At 37.0% G+C, this 27,529-nt stretch overlaps 1 protein-coding gene across 1 annotated transcript in view; it reads right to left on the reverse strand.

Moving 5' to 3' along the window:
* Window positions 1-27,529, reverse strand: part of LOC121738048 (ATP-binding cassette sub-family G member 4-like) — a 156,694-nt gene that overhangs the window by 122,466 nt on the left and 6,699 nt on the right. The gene's annotated exons all lie outside the window — the stretch shown is intronic.

A 27,529-nucleotide genomic window follows, 5' to 3' on the forward strand; every position in this document is an offset into this window, starting at 1 on the left:
ATTATTGAGTAGATAAGGTCGAACTACTTATTTTGTTCATACGTCTGTCTGTTTTTTCGCGATCCATAAAACCATACCAATTTTTCGGCTAGATTTTTCCTTAGCTAAGTTTTCTAAGAAAGAAAGACAGACAGACAGACGGACAGACATCGAAGTCTCAGTAATAGGGTCCCGTTTTTACCCTTTGGGTACGGAACCCTAAAACGAGCTAGTGGTTGTTGAAATTGTTTGAATGCAGGAGCAGCCGCGGGGAAAAGATAGATCGTAGTACAAAATATAATTAATAATATGATAAATATTTATAATAATAATATCATACATAATTATAGTATTTTAACCGACTTCAAAAATCAATGCGACCCGTATGTATGAAAAATTTCCAGAACTTCAGCTTCGGATAGGTGGTGGTCACTTCCCTCAGTCATGACTCATGAGGATACGACTAGGAACAGATGTATGTTGTGACTTGTATATTATACGAGCTTTTGCCTGCGGCTTCGCTCGCGTTAAGAAGTATTATTATATATAAACTTTCATCTCCTATTTGAACCCCTTGGGTTTGGAATTTATCAAAATCCTTTCTTAGCGGATGCCTACGTCATACCATCTACCTGCATGCCAAATTTCAGCCCGATCCGTCCAGTGGTTTGGGCTGTGCGTTGATAGATCACTATGTCAATCAGTCAGTAAGTCACCTTTGAGTTTTATATATATAGATTATATGGGTATGTTATAATATGTATGTATTTAACTATGTCCTTTTTGAATTCGAATGTGCTACGTGTTAAATAAATGTCAAAAGTATCGATAACCGAGTACAGTATCTTATCAAAATAATATCCATACTAATATTATAAATGCGAAATTTACGCATCCGTCTGTCTGTCTGTTATCTCTTTACTCCCAAACCGCTGACGGCTGAACCGATTTTGCGGAAATAGTTCACCGTATGAATTATGAGCGTCCGCATTTTGGACGAAGGACGAAGGAAATCTGAAAATGTCTCATCTCCAGCCGGAATTGAATCTGGACGCTCTCAAGTCCGCTCCAACGTCTACTCACTAGGCCACGGACTGGTGCCGATTTTTTATTTTTTATGAGTGTAGGCCTGGATGTTTTTATTTCAGCCACCTCATTTACAAAATCTACCCTATGGGCTATGAACGCTGCCACCCACCTTTTAAATCCGGGGCTACCACTAGGGCTTGCAATCCGGCGTCATTTTCAATCCGGACCGGATTTGACCGGATTCCCATCATCTGGTCTCCGGATACTACGGTATCCGTTACCTACAAGATTATGCCGGACCAGCCGGAGTACCGGATTAGGTTTTCCAAATTGCAATCTCTAGCTGCCACGCGCGCTGAACGCTCAAAAAAGAGTGAAAAAGTTTTCAAGATATTTAATGCAACATTAATTTTAAGTCTCCGTTTAATGTTACACAATAATAATACTATCCGTTGTCCATTTATCGTATGAGATGGTTACTGTAGTGATAAAATCGGGCGATTTATTTGGCACGGGTGATGCACACATTATTATTTATTTATTTATTTATTTATTTAACCGTTTATTGCACACAAAAAACATGTAACAAGTTATACTTATAAAGAAAGACGACACAACAGGTACTGCTTATCTCTAAAGAGATTTCTTCCAGCAGACCTAAGAAGAGAAATTTGATCAGAAAACGTCAGATAGGGCGTGCACAGATAAACACAAATGAAATATACAAATAAATTATTACTAATTACTATGTTATACATTATTATATGTACAACAAAAAAAACTAAATTAAAATAATAATAATAACATACTTACTATATTATAATACAATATGTATACTATACCATAAACTATATAAATTATAATATACTATAAATAAATACATTATATATGTATATTTAATATCATGGCTGGATTCAGAATTGAGGTAGTGCTCTTTCAAGCGTCTTTTAAAGACAGTAATAGTAGGACTATCACGGATGGCATGGGGAAGGAATTCCACAATCTGACTGCATGAACAGTAAAGGAGTAGGAAAAGAAGTTGGAGCGATGGGATGGGATGGGATGGAATATTATGATGTAGTCAAAACAATAGTAAGCATATTATAACAATATAAAGTCTTAACAATTATTATTAGGTTGGGGAAAAAGTTTCTTCGCATTTAATGTAAAAATTCAAAAGGTTTTTTTATAAAGTTTATTTACAATTTACTAAAGTATACAGGTGCCATTTTGTTCGATAACTTTTTGCCCTTTATTTTGGATCCTCTATTCAAGATATCATTAGAAAAGCTCAATCAGATCTAGATGCTCTTCAATCATGGTTTCGAGAAAATCTACTTACCATTAATGCTGCAAAAAGTTGTTTCATGATTTTTAAAGCAAATAATAAAATAATACAATCACACCAGCCGCTTTCAATCAATAATGTAATTCTGGAACAAAAACCATGTGAAAAATATTTAGTCCTACGGATAGACAATGCTCTATCGTGGAACAACCATATTGAGCATATTAGATTGAGATTCTCATCGCTCCTTGGCTCCCTACGTAACATCGCTCAAGTTATACCACACAAAAGTGGCATTTTAATTGAATTTTTCGTAACGAAAATACAACGGAACGCCACCTTAAGTTTATTTCCACGGTTTGTCTATACTTTCGCATTTCTACTGGTGGCCGTGCTAGGGCTACAGGACTATACGGCGGATGTGTCGCAGCCGACTGGTTTAAATAGCCGTTCAATCAAACAGCTAGCCCTTTGACTGAACAACGCCATTCAATCACACGTCTAGCTTTTATACTGAATATTTTAGTCGCTCAAAACGTTCAACACTACAGCTGATTCAAAAGCCGCCGTCTAATTGAAGTAGTTCAGCGCGCACCGCTGCGGCGCTAGGTGCGTTTTATTTACAATATGGCGTCAACTAGCAGGTGCTTGTTGGTGTTTGTGGTTGTTTTTCGGAAAGAAAGTAGTTAATAAAAGTTACAAGTTATTAAAGAGACAACAATTGTGGAGGCACATACGAGTGAATTAAAATTTAACAAATATTCGAGGAGAAATTACGGGATTATGAAATGGATGGACGCAGCCTCCCCCGAAAGGGGGGTTCGGGGGGCGCAGCCCCCCGTCAAAACAAAAACAAACACAATCCAGAAAGTCCAAAAGTTGATTAGGTTAGGTTAGAACTTAGACCACAACACAGAGGGAGTCGAGCGAGCGCAGCGAGCGTGCTGCGGTAGCAGCCGGCGAGCGCCGTCAAATAAAAGGGGGGCTCGGGGGGCGCAGCCCCCCGCCAAAACAAAAACAAACCAGTTGGCTAAGCGTCGCCTAGCTGTAGTGTTGAACGTTGTAGTCAACAAGTCGGCTGAACGACGTATAGCCGTGTGATTGAATGGCGTTGTTCAGTCAAAGGGCTAGCTGTTTGATTGAACGGCTATTTAAACCAGTCGGCTGCGACAGATGCATTAACACCTCCCAGCCAAACTCCCGTAATTTTTGCTGAGTGGCTAAAGATGTGTGAAGTCTAGCGTTATCATGGTGAAAAACCACACCCGTTCTGTTGATTAATTCCGGCCGCTTTCTCTCAACTTGTGGCTTTAATCTCATTAGTTGTTCACAATTTTGTACACAATTTTGTGTATACGTATAGAAGTGACAAATATTGTCAACGGCTTTATTTCGTCAATTTGAGTGGTGTTTCGTAGCTATATCCATATTTTAGTGTGCGAAAAGGAACCAAATTCAAAACGGTTGAAGTATGGGAGTTACGTTTCCTTAGTTTTTAATTTTTATTATTCGTAGCCTTGAAAGCAAATTCGCTTAACATGTTTCTGACTTACATACATACATGACTTTTTTTCATACATCAAGTTGTCAGTACCTGAAATTACGCTAAATCTTTATGGCTAATTTATGCGCATAGATCATGCATAATATTATTCGTCCGATAGTGACCGTACAGGAAATATGGTAGCTGTTTTTAACCGAATAAAAAAATAGATTACCAATTCGACCTGTATCTATGTAATATTTCCAGAACTGTCTAGTTTTCTATACAGGTAAAGATATGTCAAATCAAATAAATACAGTGCGAAAGTCAGTGTGTCTGTCTGTTGCCTCTTCACGCTCAAACATGGAAATGCCTTGAGTCCCGGGAAAGGACATAGGATAGTTTTTATCCGGAAAATGTACGGTTCCCGCGCGATAAACGAATTTTGGCGCAACGGAGTTGCGGGCGTCATCTAGTGTTAAATAAATAATCAATTTTATGTTTCGGATTTCGAATAACGACACCGTTTTGCCATTGTTTTGGAGGTACTCTGTCCAATATAATACACGGTCTTCTGTTTAATATTTATATTGTGCCTAAACGGTTTCTGTAGACTGTATACGTGGGAGAGCCATGCTTCGGCACGAATGGGCCGGCTCGACCGGATAAATACCACGTTCTCACAGAAAACCGGCGTGAAACAGCGCTTGCGCTGTGTTTCGCCGAGTGAGTGAGTTTACCGGAGGCCTAATCCCCTACCCTATTCCCTTCCCTACCCTCCCCTATTCCCTTCCCTTCCCTACCCTCCCCTATTACCCTATTCCCTATTAAAAGGCCGGCAACGCACCTGCAGCTCTTCTGATGCTGCGAGTGTCCATGGGCGACAGAAAGTTGCTTTCCATCAGGTGACCCGTTTACTCGTTTGCCCCCTTATTTCATAAAAAAAACCGGCCAAGTGCGTGTCGGCCCATGCGCAATATAGGGCTCCGTAGTACCGCTAGTTTTAGATAATTTTTGTATGGTCAATGAATGTACACTTATAACGTGTTTTACAAATTACACTATTAACAACATTATCTCGTTCAAAGGAAATTGAACGAAAAGTTCCTTTATACTTCGCCGAATACATTTTTTTTAGTTGATCGACTATTACTCAATAACTTTTGAAGTCTTCTTAGCCGTAGCCCGTAGGTAATAGTTTTCATTTTAAATTCAGCATATTTGCATTTCATTTGGATCTGTCTCTTATGTAGGGAACACTGTGTTCACCTATAAGGCTGACATTGACATTGAGTGAGTAAGCCTCTGTAAAATAAAAAAGATTTAAAAAAAACCAGCATATTTCCTACCCCCGTAAATTGTTTCACATTTCCAGAAACAACCGTTTAGCTGGTAGAAGGTGTCCCTTACACTGGACTCTTAACGATTTTTTCCACTTTAAACCTTGATATTCCACAAATGAATCTTTAAATACTCATAATATAAAAAAAAAACCTATCCAACGACACCCCAGCCCCACACGATGGGGTGGACGTGAAAAAAAATCATCCCCTGCTTGATGTGCAGCCTGTTATAATAGGGGAGGCACCATAAAAAAAATAGGATTTTATGTACCATTTTGTCGGCATCATTAATATGTACATTCATGACATAATAACAGCTTTGTAGGTCCTATAATCTCTGAGCAAAACCGCGGACAGACAGACGGACAGACAGACAGACAGACAGACAGACAGACAGACGGACAGATGGACGGACAGAGCGAAAAGCGAAAAGCAAAGCGGTTCGTTGTTGACTACGGAACCCTAAAAAACGATGCACAATACACGTGCATAACACGTGCAAAAACAACTTCATTTATTTCCTGATACTCGTACATGAACGTTTTAATAGTGGTCGCTTCTTTATTGCACGCAGCAAATTTTGGTCGGATCACGATATCAAATATCAATATCGGTATCGATATCAAGCTATAGAATATTGAGAAAATCGGAAATTTTAATCCTGTACCTACTCCTAAGTTGATCCTGTCCAGTCCAGACTCCAGATCCACGATAATAAAAATGTAGAGGGTCACCGGTTTTCGGAATTCTTAGAATACGTCAATTTAACCAACCACATCAGCGCTTCACTCGCAAAACACGTGATAGTATCTAATTAACCTAATTTCTTATGTTTACCGTTGTATAATGGCTTCTGTGGTCTTGTTAAGCATCCTAAATACCATCTCAAACTAATTGTGGTGTAAAATTTTACAAACGTCGTTGTCAACAGAAATGAAGAAGAATAAAATTTTAAAATATGAGTTCAACTCCGGAATCTATAAAGCTGAAAAATAGAACAACACCATACCTATTCAAAAAAAAGTTATACCTATTAACGTCTAAAGAACGTTAACCGTACGCATACCTAAGGCCGGGAATATTTTAAACTAAAAAAATTCGCCAAGTGCGAGTCGGACTCGCGCACAAAGGGTTCCGTCCCGTTTTAGAGCAAAAATAGGCCTCCAAAATTGTGGTTTTTGTATGGGCTCCTTTTCCTGGCTAATCCATACTAATATTATAAATGCGAAAGTATCTCTGTCTGTCTGTCTGTCTGTCTGTCTCGCTTTCACGCGAAAACTACTGAACCGATTGCAATGAAATTTTGTACACAGTTATTCTAGAGTCTGAGAAAGGACATAGGCTACATTTTGATGTGGGAAAATATCTTATTTCCATGAAAATATCGATGAAAATTAATTCGCATTACGCGTGGGCAGCGCTCATCCCGGGGGTCCTGGGTTCGAGTCCCGCAGGCGGAACAAAAAGTTTTCAATGTTCCTGGGTCTTGGATGTTCTTGGATGTGTATTAAAATAATATTTCAAAAATCTTAAATGTATTAATTTATGTATAATATTATAAAAAATCCAGAAATATATCCATGCAATGAACATTTTAGTTCTAATACGATTCAACAGATGGCGTTTTATTTTTTACTTTATTGTAACATAGAACTAATCATACTTATTAGTTAGTATGTTTTTGTTTATAGTTTTTAATACGTTAGAATATTATGTTTAATAATATAATCACTTGGTATAATAATAATCAATCTATATTATCTTATAGAACTCCTACTGCATTTCTAATATATGTGACAAGTTGACAACAGAAGGCGCTTTAAAATAAAGGAGTTCGAGTGTACCGTGTTGGCCTATATTCCATCCAGAAAATATATCAATGCAATCATCATTTTAATTCTAATATATGAAAACAGATGGCGTTTTATTTTTTACTTTATTATTGTAACAGAACTAATCATACCTACTTTACTATATAATATTGTTTTTATTCATAACTAGCTGTTGCCCGCGACTTCGTCCGCGTGGACTTTAGTTTATAGCGCGCGGCGTCAACAAAATTTGTGTCAAATTTAAAAACTTTTTAAAACCCTGGTAAGTGGTACCCCTCTTAGGGCCGCGCTACACCGGAATGGCAGCGCTGAAAGTGCTCGCCTCGCCGCTGCCATTCCGGTGTAGCGCGGTCCTTAATTAATCAAAATACCTTAAAACAGCTGTGCAGTGTGCACATAATCTATACTAATATTATAAATGCGAAAGTATCTCTGTCTGTCTGTCTGTCTGTCAGTCTCGCTTTCACGCCAAACGCCAAAAGTATCTCTGTCTGTCTGTCTGTCTATCAGTCTCGCTTTCACGCCAAACGCCAAAACTACCGAACCGATTGTAATGAAATTTTGTATACAGATAGTCTAAAGCCTGAGAAAGGACATAGGCTACTTTTTTACTGGAAAAAAGGGTTGTAAGGGGGTGAAAGTGCGTAAATTTGTTCAAATTAAGTTAGTTCCAACAATTCATAATAGATGGCGCCGTGCGTCTTCTACATCGCGCTGACGCTTGCTCAAAAGTCTTCCTATAACACGTGGTATCATCTTACATTTAAGTTCCGATTATTTTCGATTGTTATATCTATTCTACGGTATTAAATAACTCAGTACTTTATCTGTGCAGTGACGTAACCTTAAATCTATCATTGATAAATAGTTTATGGGTAAAGTTGTGTAATTGGAGGGCTAAATAAGCTTTAAAATTTGGCATAAAATATAAAGTTTAATATAAAAAAATGAAATACTTATTGTGTGCACACTGCACAGCTGTATTGATTTAAGGGGTACCAGGGTTTTTTTATAAAAGCTTTTGACACCAATTTTGTTGACATCGCGCGCTATAAACTGAAGTCCACGCGGACGAAGTCGCGGGCAACAGCTAGTATTTTATATAAAACGAGCTTGCCCGCGGCTTCGCTCGCGTTAAGAAGTATTATTAAATACAAACTTTCATCCCCTATTTTAACCCCTTGGAGATAGAATTGATCGGATTTCTTAGCGGATGCCTACGTCATAATATCTACCTGCATGCCAAATTTCAGCCCGATCGGTCCAGTGGTTTGGGCTGTGCGTTGATAGATCACCATGTCAGTCAGTCAGTCACCTTTGAGTTTTATATATATAGATATATAGATTTTTAGAATATTATTCTGAACTAGTATCATGTAGTGTAAGATTACTTTTATGGGCCAAAACTTTTGTCAGACGCTTTAAAAATAAATGTGTTGCTAATTTTTTTGCAAGGCGTTTATATTTTATAAAATAACACCTTAGAAAACAATATTGCAAGAATTTATTTTCTACTAGCTGTTGCCCGCGACTTCGTCCGCGTCAGCATATAGTATAATAACAAAGATGGATAATTTTACCCTTTTTATGGTTCCTTACCCAAAGTAATATAGTTATTTTTTCAGCCAGATCTGTTTTTAGAGTTTTTCAAGAAAACTATAAGCGCACTAATTATAAAAATTTGGGCGCATTTATAGTAGCCTCCCAGGTAGCACAAAATTGCTGAGTAGCGTCTGTGGGCACGTTTTTTACATCGCCATTTGCTATGAAAAATTGATATATAAGCTTCTACTCAAGCTCTATATGACCAAATTGGGCACACTTTATAAAGCAAATTATTACTATATAGAAACGATGTAAGTAGCTTTGCTAAGAAGTTTTTGTCATTTAGGTCGCTTTCACGTTACCAAAAAACATAGATAATAAAAATCTGAAATATCACACGACTATAAATATAATATGGCGACTACAGAATTAAATGATTTTTAAAACATTGACGTATTACATATTATATTTTATGAAAATTGTTACTCGCCATAATATGAGCCTAAATTTATAGGTATGCAAATTAAGTTTTACTGTTAATGTATCTATGAATTATAAGTAAATTTTAATGCGCTTCTAATTTTCGATGGTTTCATAAATTGTATTAATAATTAAAACATATTTTTTAAATATTTTATTTTTTATTTGTCACTAAAAGCTGAAATTAAGTTTCCTAAAAGTCTAAATACCTATTCGGTTAACAAAAACCACTCTTAAAAACAAGTTATTATTAGGCGTAACCGAAATTAAACGTTAAAATCGATAATTCATAAAATAAGAATGTCAAAAAATATGGCGATGCGACTTAAATTGCATAAAGTGACGACTACTCATATACGAAGCTAATTCGAGACTGAAAACGATGTAGTTCGCTTTTTTTAGATCTGTAAGATACCTCTAAATTGCTATTGGTAATGAAATAAGCAAAAATTTTGACAGATTGCACTCCATCAAAACCAATTAAAGGTCTCTACACCAGGTCTTCAAATATCGTAACGTTACTGCCTTGAAGCAGTAACGTTTATAAAAAAAAAACTATAGATAACGGTATGAAAAGGAGTATAATAAGTGAGCTAGCATATAATTCACCTTTCATGACTGTTTTTCTTATGAATGCTGAGTAATTTGCTTTGAAGCAAATTACTCAGCATTTATAAGAAAAACAGTCATGAAAGGTGAATTATATGGCGGTCAGCAAATATTAATAGCTTCTAGGCTATATTAATAACTTCTAATTGGCGAAAAGCTGTATAGATGGAACTTACTTGGCTAGAAATTACTGTATTGGGAGCTTCCATATGACAGCTGTGTAAAAACGCTATATAGACGTCTACAGCGTAATTTTACACAGCTTTTAATGAAAAAATATAGTTGGCTATGTAATATGGCGCTATTTGGCTCTTTCTAATGTAAATCACCGCTACATCACTGCAATATGACCAAAAACGATATAAGCCAAATCTTACATAGCATTTGTGCTACCTGGGCTGCGCTTTAATTAGGAGTACGAGAAATGTTTAAGAAATCGACAACATCTGGCTGACCGCTCGCGCTGCCGCACGCTGGGGTAACGCATAACAGTTAAGCATTTCTTATAAAAGGTTCCACGTGATCTTGTTATAGACTATAGTTAAATAAGCTGACATAGTCCGTTTACAATAAACTACGACAGTACGGTATATAAATAAGTCTATGCCGTTTACCTTCATAATAAATAGTAATTATAGTTTAAATACTTATTTGCAATAGTTAGTGTGTAACTAGGTATGTCACATGTGCCGCGATAGAATTCTGTAATTATTATTGTGTTTTTGAATCGCTTCATTGACGTGAGCTTGCCGTGACCTCGCTCAGCGAAGCGATTCTATTGGATCTTAAAAACACAATCCTCGCAACACATCTCTGGTGGAATTGCAGCCTAACTCTAATTTATTAGGGAAAACTAGCGGCGCTGTACAAGCTTTGGGATGGGTAAAAAATATAAAACTCACGCCAGGGTACGTGGCCCAATCGAAAATTCGTAAAACGGAGGGACAGTTCAGAAGTAGACTGCGCGCGCGAAGCCTCGATTTTCATTGCTCGGTGGAAATGCTTGCTTTTTAGGGTTCCGTACCCAAAGGGTAAAAACGGGACCCTATTACTGAGACTTCAATGTCCGTCCGTCTGTCTGTCTGTCTGTCTCCACTCTCCAGGCTGTATCTCAAGAACCGCTACAGTAATACTTCTGAAATTTTCACAGATTGTGTATTTCTGTTGCCGCTATAACAAAAAATACTATAAACAAAATAAAATAAATATTTAGGGGGGGCTCCCATACAACAAACGTGATTTTTTATACCATTTTTGCTCGTTATTAATAATGACAACAGGTAGGCACTTGAAATACTTACAAAATATTTAATTATGTTTGTAATTTAATAATAAATTATGAAATTCAAATCAAATAGCAGCGTTTTACCCTGAAATAAAACGCTTATTAAATACTTACCTTATTTGAAGCATAATAATAGAGATAGGCACATCCGTTTCCGCAGATTTTTACCTCCTTTTCTTTCCTGAATGTTGGTAGCTCTGTCAACCTTGGCGCCATCATCGAGCAGGTAGAGGGAGAATTCCCGCTCGACTATGATCATTGAGTCGAAATTACACCAGGCAGAAATAAAGTTATGCTTCAAATAAGGTAAGTATTTAATAAGCGTTTTATTTCAGGGTAAAACGCTGATATTAAACACTTGACCGTTATTTGAAGCATAATAATTCGAGACGTGTTTGTTATCGCCTGGTGATGATGTACGCCAATGTGACAAAATAAAAGTAAGACGCCAATGTGAAAAGAAAATATAACAATATAAAATAAAAATAGTAATTCCTTGTGGGAATACTTCTAAAACTTTATAAATGAATATATAGGTGATATAAGAGTGATGGAATAGAAAATCCAGTGTTCAAACACTTTTTTACACAATTACTACACCAAAAACTCATTGACAAATCAATAATACAACTTGTAAAAGCTTTGATATGGACATAATGAAATCAACTAAAGGAACAAAATAATTTCTTAAATCGTTAGAATTAGATTAAAGTACTAGTTTTTGTACCGATTTTCAATAACGGCCCCAAAAGTATTTCATGAATGGATACATTGTCTATCCAACTTTCAGCCATAGCTGAGCGGACGTTACCTGGTGGTGCAGTTGTCTCAGACAAGCAACCAGTAAACAGCAAGGTTGCTTATTATTGGGATTGCTTAAAATCTTCCAGCTAGATTGCCTAGAATCAGAACAGTTCGTTTTAGTTATGACTAAATAAATTAATCACATTAAGAATTTTAAACCACTGTTTTCTTACAGTGTGTAAGATCATGTACACGTCTGCCCGACGAAAACAAAAGCAAAATATCTGTATGTCTAAAAAATACAAATAAATGACTTGCGTCAACTGGCGTCAACAGTATAAGACTTCAATAAGTTTTTAATTTATGTTGTACAAGCTTTTTCAATGCAATAGATTTTAACATGTTTTACCAAACCGTAAGAACTTTAAGGGCCAGAAATCTCTGTATCAGACATGGAAGATATCTACTTATGTAAGAAAATAGTGTTATAAGAGAGCTTAATCTATTAAAAATAGATAAGCTAAGAATTTTGCAAGGACTGTGGCCGTCGGCTTGTGAGCATCATAGCATCGTGATATAAACCTGCTTGATCGGTCAAGTCGAGAGTTACATAATTAGTCACTACATGAGCTTCGGCGGAAGCAAATAGATCGGTCACACAAGTAAGCCGCATTTTCTGATCTTCTCCGTGCAAGAAGTTAACAGATTTGGGAATGATCTAATAACTCGAAAAATCTGAATGGTTATGTCCATCAGGGCATCTGACCTGGTGCGACCTTCGTCCCAAATATAGGTTATAGCTGTTTGATTGTCGCTCTGCCAAAGAACTGTCGAGCGAGTGAGAGTCTGGTGCTGACTGCTGACCTCGGAGAAGCAGAGCGCTAGAAGCTCTTTCTGATTGTAATGCATGAAATTCTTATGCTGACCATGTCCCCGTTAAGGAAAGGTGGTCGATTTGAGCACCCCAAGCTAGGTCCGACGTATCTGTTGCCAAGCAGTGCGATGGTGGACCCCAATGAATGGAAGTTGATAGATGATGACTTTGCAACCACCACCGAAGATCGTCGCTAAACGTAACGCTTGTCTCGGTAGAGAGCAGCGATTCGGAAATGCGGACTAATCCAAGTCTATGAGAAGAGACAAGAGAGCTCGGTAATGTAGCCTTCGGTACTATGAAACTGGCGAAATTCAGGAGACCGAGGATGCTCTGTAAGGTCTTTAGATCTACCAGACTCTTTGTCAGGACTCAGGACTTTTTTTTTTTTTTTTTATTAAATAAGGGGGCAAACGAGCAAACGGGTCACCTGATGGTAAGCAACTACCGTCGCCCATGGACACTCGCAACATCAGAAGAGCTGCAGGTGCGTTGCCGGCCTTTTAAGAGGGTATACGCTCTTTTCTTGAAGGTTTGCAGGTCGTATCGGTCCGGAAATACTGCTGGTGACAGTTCATTCCAGAGTTTTACAGTGCGCGGCAGAAAGTTACGCGAAAAACGCACTGTGGAAGACTGCCACTCATCAAAATGATGAGGTTGGTATGTTTTTCGCGTGGGACGATAGCGAAAAGTTGCAGGTGGTATGATTCAGAACAATTCCTCAGAGCACTCCCCGTGATACAACCCATAGAGGATGCAGGGTGAAGCAACATCTCGGCGTAATTCCAAGCTGTTTGAAACACTATGGCAGTCAAAAAAGGCAGGACTGGTAAAATCTTTTGATGAATTTTAGACATTTTCTCGCCTGGAAGTAGCTTTTCGTTTTGAAACGTGTTCCAACGAACACCTAGAAATACCAGGTCTTGTTGAGTTGTAAGTAAAGCCTTTGAAGCAAAATGTGGACATGCTTCTGTAGGATGATTTTGTTTTAATAAGCAATAAGATAATCGTCCTAATAAACGATGATACGCAGAACTTGCTCTCTGAGGGTTTGTTTAACCCAATTGGTCAGGGAAGCAGGTGACCGGACAATAAGCAAGTAATTTGCAGCAACTGTCCCTTGTATACAGACGTAGGAGCCGTCAGTGCGATGGAGCGACTGCCAGGTAAAATAAGCTTGGGACAGGTATATTTTGCAAAGCCAATCGTCGGGTTGCAAAACGAAACTGTCATTAGTTGAACATTTATGAGCCCGAAAGGCTGAGTCAAAACATAATCGAATAGAGTGGAAAGATTGAAAAATAGGACGGCAGGACCCGTCGACCTTAGGGACCAGAAACATTGTCGAAATAAAACTTGGCAAGGGGCTGGCAACTTCTAAGACACCCTGGAATATCATTTGTCGAATTTGGAGATACATATCTTCAGACTCTGTGGTAGAAAAATGATTTTGGTTTAATTTTGGAATGAACCGAGGTGGTTTCTCCATGAATGGTATGCGGTACCCTTTTAGAATCTTTATAATAATAACCTGGAGCATCTAGGCGCTGCCAACGAGAAACGGTGGTAAAACTTCAAAGTTTGACCCGCTCTGAATTTTTGATTTTCAGTTACGTTTTTTGGCATTCCCGAGATCCCAGAGATTCCCGAGATCCGAAAGAGAAGCGGCATATTCACGGGTACTTTTGCCGTGGAAGTTCCCTCAGTTGTCCAATCGAGCTCCTCTCGAGTGAAAGGAACTTCGTGCATTGCCAGGCATTGACCGTGGTTCAAAATTATTTCTTTGTCCCCGTGGGGTACGATTGTATGAACAGCCTTGCGCAGGCTGGTGATCATGGGAAATGTGCGAGCTAGCACAACATCCATGATACATACCCTGCGCGGGTATATAATTCTTAGTCTGCCTCTGCGGGGGTAGGCTAAGCTCTCGAGTGAAAAGAACTTCGTGCATTGCTAGGCATTGACCGTGGTTCAAAATTTATTGTTTGTCCCTGCGGGGGACGATTGTAAGAACAGCCTTGCGCAGACTGGTGAGCATGGGAAATGTGCGAGCTAGCACAACATCCATGAGACATACCCTGCGCGGGTATATAATTCTTAGTCTGCCTCTGCGGGGGTAGGCTAAGCTCTCGAGTGAAAAGAACTTCGTGCATTGCTAGGCATTGACCGTGGTTCAAAATTTATTGTTTGTCCCTGCGGGGGACGATTGTAAGAACAGCCTTGCGCAGACTGGTGAGCATGGGAAATGTGCGAGCTAGCACAACATCCATGAGACATACCCTGCGCGGATATATAACTCTTAGCCTGCCCCTGCGGGGGGCGGCGAGTCAATCTGTTGCTCTAGAACCCGCTTGCGCAGCGGCAGCAACATTGTTCTGACTATTCGCAACAAAGGTTTTGCGAGCTCCCTCAGTCTTTTCGAGTAGTGACACCAGCAACTCGGAATTAACTTAGATAAAATGATTGCCAGAACTGGGTCATGAACGAAATTGATAATTGCATTGCGTCTCATTTGAATACCTCATAGATCTCAAAGCCCAGCTCAGACCACAAATTAATTGAAGTAACTCTGACGTTGTGATACAAATCCTTAACGGTTTCATTAAACCTTCAGGGGTCAAGCTTGAAGCGTGTGACCATTGTAACAATTTCTCAAGAGCAGATTTCAATGCTCCGCGCTGCATAAGTACGCAATATAATAATGCCGCGTATGATTTGTGCACGTGAGCTTTTTTTTTTTTTTTTTTTAAATCTAAATATTTAAGCTCATCATTGACCTCTAAATCAACAAAAACAAGTATATGATTATAAAATTCTTGAACTTCAGAATAACGAACTTCTGACCATTCGTTATTATGTTGAATATTTATTTAATACTAGATGTCCCGCGCGGCTTCGCCCGCGTAAATTAGAATTTTTACAGAATCCGTAGGTACATTTTCCCATAAAAAATATTTCCCCCGTTTTTCCCACATTTTCCTGAGTTTCTTCTGTCGTATTAGTCTTAGAGTAATAATATAATATAACCTTCTCGATAAATGATGAGTCTTACTCGATAAATGATCTATCTAACACTGAGATAAGTTTTTAAATCGGACCTGTAGTTTCTGAGATTGACGCGTTCAAGCAAACATACTCTTCAGGTTTATAATATTAGGTAGATATAGATTTTTTTTAATTATCGCTTGACAAACTCGAGTCTCGATCTAAAAGACTATGAAATGGTATAATATGGTAGTGATGATGAAGAATGTAATTTGCATAGTAGCATATGCTTTCTGTTCTTAAAACAACGCCGAAACTCCCAAACTTGTATCTATAAAGAATCAGGAATTCTCTCAGCACCTTCCGAACCACGGTATACCAGGTATATCTCGGTGCAAAATCTTACTTGTTGGTAGCATATGCTTAGAATACTTCTCACGAAACCGAAGTCACCATATGTTTCCCTATAAGTTTTGAGGAGTTCCCTCGATTACTTATGGATCCTTCATCAGATCACCACTTTTCTGAATATAATACCAAATTGGGATGATACCCTATATACCAAAAGAAAAATTTTGAAAATCGGTTAACAAACGGCGGAGTAATCGTTGAATATAAGAAAACGAACATAACACCTCCCCCATTTTGAAAGTCGGTTAAAATTGTAGCCTATGTGTTATTTATTTAATATTTTAATCAGCACATGAATTGAATAAAAAATTTTTTTTCAAATTAATCGTAGCACCATCTGTCAGGACAAACTAAAATTGAAATAGAATAATATTGAATGCGATGATAGCGCCGTCCGCCGGATCTAATGTAAAACATTCCAAAATCAACAACTCCTTATAAATAAGAAATTAATTGAAAAAACATTTTCCAGTAGACCAAACTGTAAATCTAAACCATTCTCGAATCTCCACGAACACACACAAAAAATTTCATCAAAATTGGTCCAGTCGTTTAGGAGGAGTTCAGTCACATACACACGCACACAAGAAATATATATATTAAGATAGCCAAAACCCCCGAAAGAGAAGTTTTCGTAACGGACGTTTCTTTAAGTTTTGTTTCAATTTCAAAAACAAGATTCGGTTATAAAGAATTTCTAACGGTCGTTTCATTTTCATTTGATTTGCTATACAATTCCCGACTGACATTATCGTCGATGCAATTGCATGATTTTGAAAAATAGATCGGTTTTCGTAAAAATAATTAACCTTTTTGTTAAGTTCATTAACCTCTTGAGTTAATTTAGCTAAAGGGTGGTTATAGCGCAGTCTGTATTTGCTCCCCCCCTTTTTGTGGCGGCGGCGCCTCGATTTACGTTTGCTGTGTGAAGTAGAAGTCGATGACGAGCTCGAATCATTTGTTCAACTACTACTACTAGATGACCTTGCACGAGAACAATGTGCAAATTTTTTATTAACCACAGTGGGTAGTTTCAAATCTAACGTTAGCTGGTGTCACTACCGAATCATGAACAAATTCACATTCGTTATTCATTATTAATAGCTACCTTAACCTAGGAAAGAACACAAACACAAGAACTTAACTAGAAAATTAATATTTAAAAATTTAAATGTAGTATTTAAATTTATATTCGTTATTAAAGTAACGATACGAACGATAAAATCGTTATTAATATGAAATGTTCATCTTTTCTAAAGAAAAAATGTATAAAAATATAACTTACGTGAATTACCAAAACACTTGAAAAACGGTAAAAACACAACACTGAAATTATTTCACTTTATACTTAAATTATATAACTGGGAGTTATATAATAAGGAGGTATAATACGTAATGACTTCTGAGCACGACTGTGCGGTGCGGAAAACAAAACGCCAATGATCATAGTCGAGCGGGAATTCTCCCTCTACCTGCTCGATGATGGCGCCAAGGTTGACAGAGCTACCAACATTCAGGAAAGAAAAGGAGGTAAAAATCTGCGGAAACGGAAGTGCCTATCTCTATTATTATGCTTCAAATAACGGTCAAGTGTTTAATGAATATTTAAGGGGGGCTCCCTTACAAAAAACACAATTTTTAGCAACTTTCGCTCCATGACGGTACGGAACCCTTCGTACGCGAGTCCGACTCGCACTTGGCCGATTTTTATTGTTTTGTTCTGCCTGCACTCCCTAAGATCACTGATTGTTTTGAAATTAAAAACAAAAAAATAAAACAGAGTTAAAAAGGTTAGCGTTCATCTCAATAATTATTATTGTTAGAGATGAAACGGATATCCGGCAACTATCCGGTATCCGGCCTATCCGGCGGCCTTTATACTATCCGGCTGAATACCGGATAACAGCTATTCGGCCGGATAGGCATCCGGACGAATTAAAAAAAGATCTGGATAAAAAAATACTTCTATTCTCAAGTAATTATTTACCTTATTTAGTTAGTCTTAAGAAATATAAGTAGTTTTAGTTTAAAGTAGAAAATGAATTAATTAGTACTCTAACTCTACTCTACTGCACTAAGGGCAAATTATGGTGAATAAAAACCATCTTGTCTGCATTGAGAGGTAGCAGGCGGTTTCGCATATCATAATATAAAAGGGGTGGGCCGAAATTCGTTTTACATTCGGTTTAACCGAACTTCGGCAGCTTGAACCGAACTTCGTCATCCGGCCGAATTTCGGTTAAAATGCCGAACATTCGGCACTAAATATACTTAGAAGAAATAATATAAATAGAAATTTCTATCTTAATAGAAATTAATGAAAAAAACAAGATACTACTAGAACTATACTCATTCATAGTCATTTACTTATTTGAATTAGAAAAAGTAATCATAAAAAACTTAAATTGCTCTTTTAACGACCAGTCTCAAAAATCTTTGGTTAATTTAAGCAAACTAAACACAAAATTAAACCGCTCTTCTTACTTACCAAACCAGCCTTAGAAATCTTTCTCAATCAAAAAACAAATTTTACTGCCCTTCTCACCAAGTCTACGAAATCTTTCTTACTTAATCAAAAACAAAAAAATTTACTTTACTCTTACTTTACAAATGACTAGCTGGCTAACGGCTCTGCGGGGAAGCGCAGAGTGCGGGCGGGACACATCTAGCAATATTTGCAGCAAGTGCGTAAACAAGTCACAACTCGAAAAGGCGCGGCGAAATTGAACCGAAGTTCGGCCGAACTTCGGCCGAATTTTTCATTTTTACCGAATGTTCGGCCGAAGTTCGTATTCGGTTCAAACCACATTCGGCCCATCACTATATAATACGCGAACGAAAAACTTTGTAACCCTTTTTACGAAAAATGGGGAAACGTAGGTGCATGAAATTTTGCACAGTTATACAGTCTGTCAAGAAAGTGAAGAAATTAAAAAGTGGCAACATCGTAGTGTCATCCCTTTTTTCTTACGTTGATTTGAAAGGGATGACACTACGATGTTGCCACTTTTTAATTTCTTCACTTTCTTGACAGACTGTAGTTTATATGGTGAAGGAGTGCATCGAGCTAATATTATTTTGAAATTATGCTTTTATCATACATTTTTTTAACAAATGAAACATTACACACACTACAACACACACACTAACGAGATGACAGATTTTTGAGTGACAAGCCTATACATACGAATTATACTCTTTTATTTATGGTTGAAGTCTGTTGACAAAGTCTTTCGCTGTACACACTGCTACAAGGTGATGAAATATAGATTTTGGCAAACTTTGTTTTTAGGTATTGTTTGTCATTAGCTGCCCATCAAGAATAAGGGTCACGATTGCGATCAATTCGCACTAACTGAGATAAAATCCAGCTCACAGGCCGCCTACGCAAGTATGTGTGCTTTGCACCAAACGGCTAAATTCCGCCGGATATTCGGCGGCCGGATATCCGGCTATCCGGCCATGTGGTTGGCCGAATATGCGGTATCTGGTATCCAGCCAAACTACTATCCGTTTCATCTCTAATTATTATACTAGATGACGCCCGCAACTCCGTTGCGCTAAATTTCGTTTATCGCGCGGGAACCGTACATTTTTCCAGGATGAAAAGTATCCTAGGTAGGTGCTTATAATATTATGATTTAATATCTGTATATAAATTTCACCAAAATCGGTTTTGTGGTTTGGGCGTGAAGTGATAAACGATAAGTGATAACAGACCGACATTCAAAATTTTGCGTTTATACATATTATTAGTACTTAGTATGGATGTATTCAGTATTACTTTATAAATATTAAATAGTCATTAAAATATGATACAGTAATATCTATGGACGCTTTCACCCCACGTCAGTCTGGCCCCGTGGTAAGTACCTGAAGTACTTGTGTTACGGGTACCCAGACAACGGAAATATATTTAATACTTTTATACTATACAGACATTTAAGATTTTTATTATATTACACATATATTTAACCCTCGGTTGGTCACGTGGGGTCTTTAAAAGCCCGGAATTTTGCGAAAACGTAAAAAACTATATTTAAATGAATCGTAGCAACTCCTCTCTTTAGGTAGCTTCTTAAAAGGAATCATATTTCAATATAATCGCCACTCGTCTGAGCTCACGTACATGACGTGTTGTGTGTTACAGATGCGTTTATTCGCTTTATGATTTTTTTTTGTTATTTTCTTTATTGTATTTTAATAATAAATCAATAAAAATCATTGTGTGTTGGTTCTTATTGTTTTATCTCACTTAGAAGAAGCATTAGACGCACTTTTCCAAAAACGCATATTTTGCTACCTAGACCGAAATGATGATTATTATTTTTCGGTGATGATGAGGAAGTAATTATTGGTATATTTACCATACGTCTTAAGTATTAGAACAGGAAAATATATAAAATATAGTAGGTTTTGATGCTGAAAATTTGTCAATGTTTAACATTCAATAGTTTATATATTATTTGGACTTAGCTTTTTAAGGTGCAGGCTAAGTTATTAGAAAATTTTACTGTTATACAGTTATCTACATGTTTAACTACAATTTTAAAATAATTTTGTTTTTTATTCCAATTTTCCAATCTTACCGTCTCCAGCTGAAATTTTTTGACTTGTATTTTTAAATTGTGTGTTTAGGTTAATAATAAAAAATATTATTATTATTTTGATTTAATCTGATTATTATTTAATTAAATAATAATAACATACATATAACGGTGAAGAAATACATAAATTTATTCAATTTTTATGACATTTTATTTTCGAGCTTTCAAAGACCCCAGGTGACCAACGGCGTTATTTTAAAAGCGCGACCAACCGAGGGTTAATACACATCCAAGACCCAGGAACATTGACAACTTTTTTGTTTCGTCGGCGGGATTCGAACCCGCGACCCCCGGGTTTATCTTCCAACTCGCTCACCAACTGAGCCACAGGGATCGTCAAGCTATAATATTGTCAGTAGTATTTTAGTTATTAATTACTGTTCTTAGTTTATATCGGTATATTCTTTTGTTGTGTTGTTGCTCGTGGAAAAATAACTAAAATAACGGACGACACAGCAATAAACTTGATCGATGGTCAACGCGATCGCCAGTAAACAAGAAACAACCGAATATTAGTGTCACACCCAACCCATTCGCCCATTCATACATGTACATATATACGTACTTAAACACATGATTTTGTGTGGATATTATAAGCAGACGTAAAATCCATACTTCCATAATATACAGAGTGAAACAAAACCAAGTGATAATACTTTAGGCTGTGTATGTGTTCATGTAGACTCAAACTCAAACTTTTTTATTCAGAATAATTTTTTGCAAATGTTCTCTGAACGTCTACATGATGCCTACCACCGGTTCGGGAACTAACCCGGCGAGAAGAACTGGCGTAAGAAACTCGCACGGGGCCCACTTTTTTACCAAAAAAGTGAGAAAAAATTAATCTTTTAAAATAAGGTTTACAATGTTGTAACTTAAAATTATACAATACTAGCTGTTGCCCGCGACTTCGTCCGCGTGGACTTCAGTTTATAGCGCGCGATGTCAACAAAATTGGTGTCAAAAGCTTTTATAAAAAACCCCTGGTACCCCTTAAATCAATACAGCTGTGCAGTGTACACACAATAAGTATTTCATTTTTTTATATTTTATGCCAAATAAACTTTATATTTTATGCCAAATTTTAAAGCTTATTTAGCCCTCCAATTACACAACTTTACCCATAAACTATTTATCATTGATAGATTTAAGGTTACGTCACTGCACAGATAAAGTACTGAGTTATTTAATACCGTAGAATAGATATAACAATGGAAAAAAATCGAAACTTAAATGTAAGTCACCACCACGTCTTATAGGAAGACTTTTGAGCAAGCGTCAGCGCGATGTAGAAGACGCACGGCGCCATCTATTATGAATTGTTGGAACTAACTTAATTTGAACAAACTTACGCATTTTCACCCCCTTACAACCCTTTTTTTCAGTAAAAAAGTAGCCTATGTCCTTTCTCAGGCTTTAGACTATCTGTATACAAAATTTCATTACAATCGGTTCGGTAGTTTTGGCGTTTGGCGTGAAAGCGAGACTGACAGACAGACAGAGATACTTTTGGCGTTTGGCGTGAAAGCGAGACTGACAGACAGACAGACAGAGATACTTTCGCATTTATAATATTAGTATAGATTATGTGCACACTGCACTGCTGTTTTTGGGTATTTTGATTAATTAAGGGCCGCGCTACACCGGAATGGCAGCGGTGAGGCGAGCACTTTCAGCGCTGCCATTCCGGTGTAGCGCGGCCCTAAGAGGGGTACTTACCACTTACCAGGGTTTTAAAAAGTTTTTAAATTTGACACAAATTTTGTTGACACCGCGCGCTATAAACTAAAGTCCACGCGGACGAAGTCGCGGGCAAAAGCTAGTTATGAATAAAAACAATATTATATAGTAAAGTAGGTATGATTAGTTCTGTTACAATAATAAAGTAAAAAATAAAACGCCATCTGTTTTCATATATTAGAATTAAAATGTTGATTGCATTGATATATTTTCTGGATGGAATATAGGCCAACACGGTACACTCGAACTCCTTTATTTTAGAGCGCCTTCTGTTGTCAACTTGTTACATATACTTATTAGAAATTTTATACGTGGGACAGCCATGCTTCGGCACGAATGGGCCGGCTCGACCGGATAAATACCACGTTCTCACAGAAAACCGGCGTGAAACAGCGATTGCGCTGTGTTTCGCCGAGTGAGTGAGTCTACCGGAGGCCCAATTTCCTTCCCGATCCTCCCTTTTTCCCTTCCCTTCCCATCCCTACCCTCCCCTATTACCCTATTCCCTCGTGAAAGGCCGGCAACGCACCTGCAGCTCTTCATGCTGCAGGAGTGCATGCAATGCAGTAGGAGTTCTATAAGATAAGATAGATTGATTATTATTATACCAAGTGATAATATTATTAAACATAATATTCTAACGTATTAAAAACTATAATCAAAAACATACTAACTAATAAGTATGATTAGTTCTATGTTACAATAAAGTAAAAAATAAAACGCCATCTGTTGAATCGTATTAGAACTAAAATGTTCATTGCATCGATATATTTCTGGATTTTTTATAATATTATACATAAATTAATACATTTAAGATTTTTGAAATATTATTTTAATACACATCCAAGACCCAGGAACATTGAAAACTTTTTGTTCCGCCTGCGGGACTCGAACCCAGGACCTCCGGGATGAGCGCTGCCCACGCGCAATGCGAATTAATTTTCATCGATATTTTCATGGAAATAAGATATTTTCCCACATCAAAATGTAGCCTATGTCCTTTCTCAGACTCTAGAATAACTGTGTACAAAATTTCATTGCAATCGGTTCAGTAGTTTTGGCGTGAAAGCGAGACAGACAGACAGACAGACAGAGATACTTTCGCATTTATAATATTAGTATGGATAATATTCTAACGTATTAAAAACTATAAACAAAAACATACTAACTAATAAGTATGATTAGTTCTATGTTACAATAAAGTAAAAAATAAAACGCCATCTGCTGAATCGTATTAGAACTAAAATGTTCATTGCATCGATATATTTCTGGATTTTTTATAATATTATACATAAAATATGTTTAAGATTTTTGAAATTTTATTTTAATATACATCCAAGACCCAGAAACATTGAAAACTTTTTGTTCCACCTGCGGGACTCGAACCCAGGACCCCCGGGATGAGCGCTGGCCACGCGCAATGCGAATTCATTTTCATCGATATTTTCATGGAAATAAGATATTTTCCCACATCAAAATGTAGCCTATGTCCTTTCTCAGACTCTAGAATAACTGTGTACAAAATTTCATTGCAATCGGTTCAGTAGTTTTAGCGTGAAAGCGAGACAGACAGACAGACAGACAGACAGACAGACAGACAGACAGAGATACTTTCGCATTTATAATATTAGTATGGATAGTATGGATTAGAAATGCAGTAGGAGTTCTATAAGATTGATTATTATTATACCAAGTGATTATATTATTAAACATAATATTCTAACGTATTAAAAACTATAAACAAAAACATACTAACTAATAAGTATGATTAGTTCTATGTTACAATATAGTAAAAAATAAAACGCCATCTGTTGAATCGTATTAGAACTAAAATGTTCATTGCATCGATATATTTCTGGATTTTTTATAATATTATACATAAAATATGTTTAAGATTTTTGAAATTTTATTTTATTACACATCCAAGACCCAGGAACATTGAAAACTTTTTGTTCCGCCTGCGGGACTCGAACCCAGGACCCCCGGGATGAGCGCTGGCCACGCGCAATGCGAATTCATTTTCATCGATATTTTCATGGAAATAAGATATTTTCCCACATCAAAATGTAGCCTATGTCCTTTCTCAGACTCTAGAATAACTGTATACAAAATTTCATTGCAATCGGTTCAGTAGTTTTGGCGTGAAAGCAAGACAGACAGACAGACAGAGATACTTTCGCATTTATAATATTAGTATGGATCAACATACATACATAATTGTAAGTCATAAAATAATGTAGAAATAGCCTTGCAAGCAACCATCCTACTCCCAAGATGTGCCATCGTTAATGAAATCATTGACCTTATAGGCTTTGGCACACAAACGCTGTTTGACTACTTTTGTAAATTTATTAATGGAAAGATTTTGAACGTTTTCTGGGATTTTATTGTAAAGGCATATACATTGACCTTTAAAAGATTTACTAACTTTACTAAGTCTGAACTCTGATCACCGGTATTTCTAGTTTGTACTTATTTCTAGTGTTTCTTCCGTGACTGTCACTTTTGGTTGTAAAACTAAGAATCTTTCTGACATAATATAATACATTATCCAAAATGTATTGAGAAGCAACAGTTAGAATATCAATTTCTTTAAACTTTTCTCTCAGGGATTCAAAAGCTGACATTTCATAAATTGAACGTAGAGAGTTCACTGTAAAAGTTGCAGCGCTGAAAGATGAAATTTTTTTTTGTGATTTGTATGGGCAAGCGCCCCAGCGTGACGAATTTTCCCTTACAAAATTAAGAAATTAAAAAAAAAACCCGACAAACAACTTTAAAAAGTAATGAAATAATATATTTTACTGACTTTAAGTTTAAATAATTCCTAAGTGTACAGTGATATTTTAGTCCATAATTGTTGTCACGGTGTGTCGGGGGACCGCCAACAGTGTCTTTTGCATTTTGTATCGCCATATATCACTGATTGTCTCGATTTGGTTCTCTGAAAACTGACCCTTAAACTATAATGTTATGTGAAATCAAACATCTACATTACCAGGTGATGCTGCAGCACCAGGTCAACTTTCCATTAATGTGTACATATTCATAAATGTCGCGAACTAGAATGTAATAAAGCCCACCAAACAACTGCAAGTTGCTAATCGGCCCTTCATGAACCAGATGAACCGCGATTTTTCAGCACGGAGCAGGCTGATGATGATGAACTATAGCTCAGAACACTCTCAATTAAGTCAGCTTTCAAACAAAAAAAACTAGATCAAAATCGGTCCACCCGTTTGGATGCTACGATGCCACAGACAGACAGACAGACAGACAGACCGACAGACAGACACGTCAAACTTATAACACCCCTCTTTTTTGTCGGGGGTTAAAAGGTGAAAAAAAATTGCACCTAAAAAAACTGTAAAAGTAGCAGCACTGATGCTGCTACTTTTACAGTGAGCTCTATACTCATACAGACCTTAAAGTATTATCACTTAGTTATGTTACACCCTGTATACTATAATCCTACTATCCTACTTACCCCTCGGTTGGTCACTGGAGTCACTGGGGTCTTTAAAAGACCGGAGTTTGTGAAAACGAGAAAAACTTCTATTTAGATGAATCGCATCAACTCTGCTCTTTAGGTAGCTTCCTAAAAGGAATTATATTTCGATATAACCGCTATAAATCAGAGCTCGCGTTCATGTTAGATCATAGATATTACAAATGCGTTTATTCACGGTGGGGTCTTTAAAGACCCCAGGTGACCAACCGCGTTACTAAATTTGATTTGATATTCTCACACCGGAAATGGATTTCTTTTGTGATTTTCATTGTATATTAATAATAAATCAATTAAAATGTTCGTGTGTTGGTTCTTATTGTTTAATATGAATAATAAAAGAAGCTTTAGACGCACTTTTCCAAAAATGCATATTTTGCTACCTAGACCAAAATGATAATAATAATTTTTTGGTGATAGTGAAAAAGTAATTGTTGGTATATTTACTATAAGTATGTCTAAAGTGTTAGAACAGGAAAATATATAAAATATAATAGTTTTTTGTGCTAAAAATTTGTCAATGTTTAACATACAATAGTTTATACGTATTTTGGACTTAGACCCAATTTCACCAACCTCTGTTTGTTAAATCCTAACAAGGCATTACTTAACGGACCTTGGAAAATTAAACAGACTGTTAAAATACTTATGTCCCACAGTAAAAATTTAACAGCGGATTAGTAAATGCAATGTTAAGTGAACAACGAGTGAACAACTATCAATTCGTTCATTCTTGTTATAAGGCGACGAAATTGCAATGTACAAGATTAATACGACATGTTTGCTGCAATGTGTCACTTTCTTCCTTAGTAGTGTGGGTATTATGCGTGGTGGCTGCAAAGGAAGATCTTCCGACCGAGCGAGGTGTTATGCTCGGTCAGGCCGAAGCCCACGTGATACATTTCAGCTGTCGTATATATGTTACCGGCCAAACACGATTTCAGGACAAACCAGTTTTGCCTAGGCTCAACTAGTTCTTCCTATACGCGATAGGATTAACTAGTATAGCCTAGTCCAAACTAATTTGTCCTAAGCCCGATAGGATAGACCAGTTTAGGCTAGGCCAAATTAGTTGATGCTAATATTAATACGCACACTTTAGGATAAACTGGTATGGCCTAGTCTAAACATTATAGTATAACTAGAAAGTCAAAATAAATAGATACCTAAACTGAATAAAATACAAAAAAGTCTACTACTTTCATTTTCTTAGCCTGTTTCACAAGATTTTGTGCTGCAGTTGTTCTAGCTTTATGAATGTCTATTTCAGATGAAGAAACTTTTTCTTGGTTCCGCAACGTTATCATCACTGTCTTCTGTCAGGGTAACATTGCGATCATCTTCTATTACCTTCCTTAAATCATCCTGAATATTATATTATGATTTCTTGCGGCAAAGAGGAAGTCGAAAGTCCTACTCTGTGTTCTATTCCAAATAATGCCTTGTTTGGCGATTGTTTTATCCCTGAAGGGTAAGCGTGGTTTTTCATCTTGATTGGCACGTTCAACAGAGGCTTTGACTGTGCCTGGGTTTTCCGTACATAATTTTGAGTGGGTCACAGACTGGCAAGACCAACGACCTCGCAATTTTTTTTTTACTATTTAGACTAGGCCATACCAGTATATCCTAGAGTGTGTGTATTGATATTAGGATCAACTAGTTTGGCCTAGTCTAAACTGGTCTATCCAATCGAGCTTTGGACAAATTAGTTTGAACTAGGATATACTTGTTAATCCTATCGCGTATAGGAAGAACTAGTTGAGCCTAGGTAGAACTGGTTTGTCCTG

The sequence above is a fragment of the Aricia agestis genome, chromosome 2 (genome assembly GCF_905147365.1).
Source record: "Aricia agestis chromosome 2, ilAriAges1.1, whole genome shotgun sequence".
Lineage (NCBI taxonomy): Eukaryota > Metazoa > Arthropoda > Insecta > Lepidoptera > Lycaenidae > Aricia > Aricia agestis.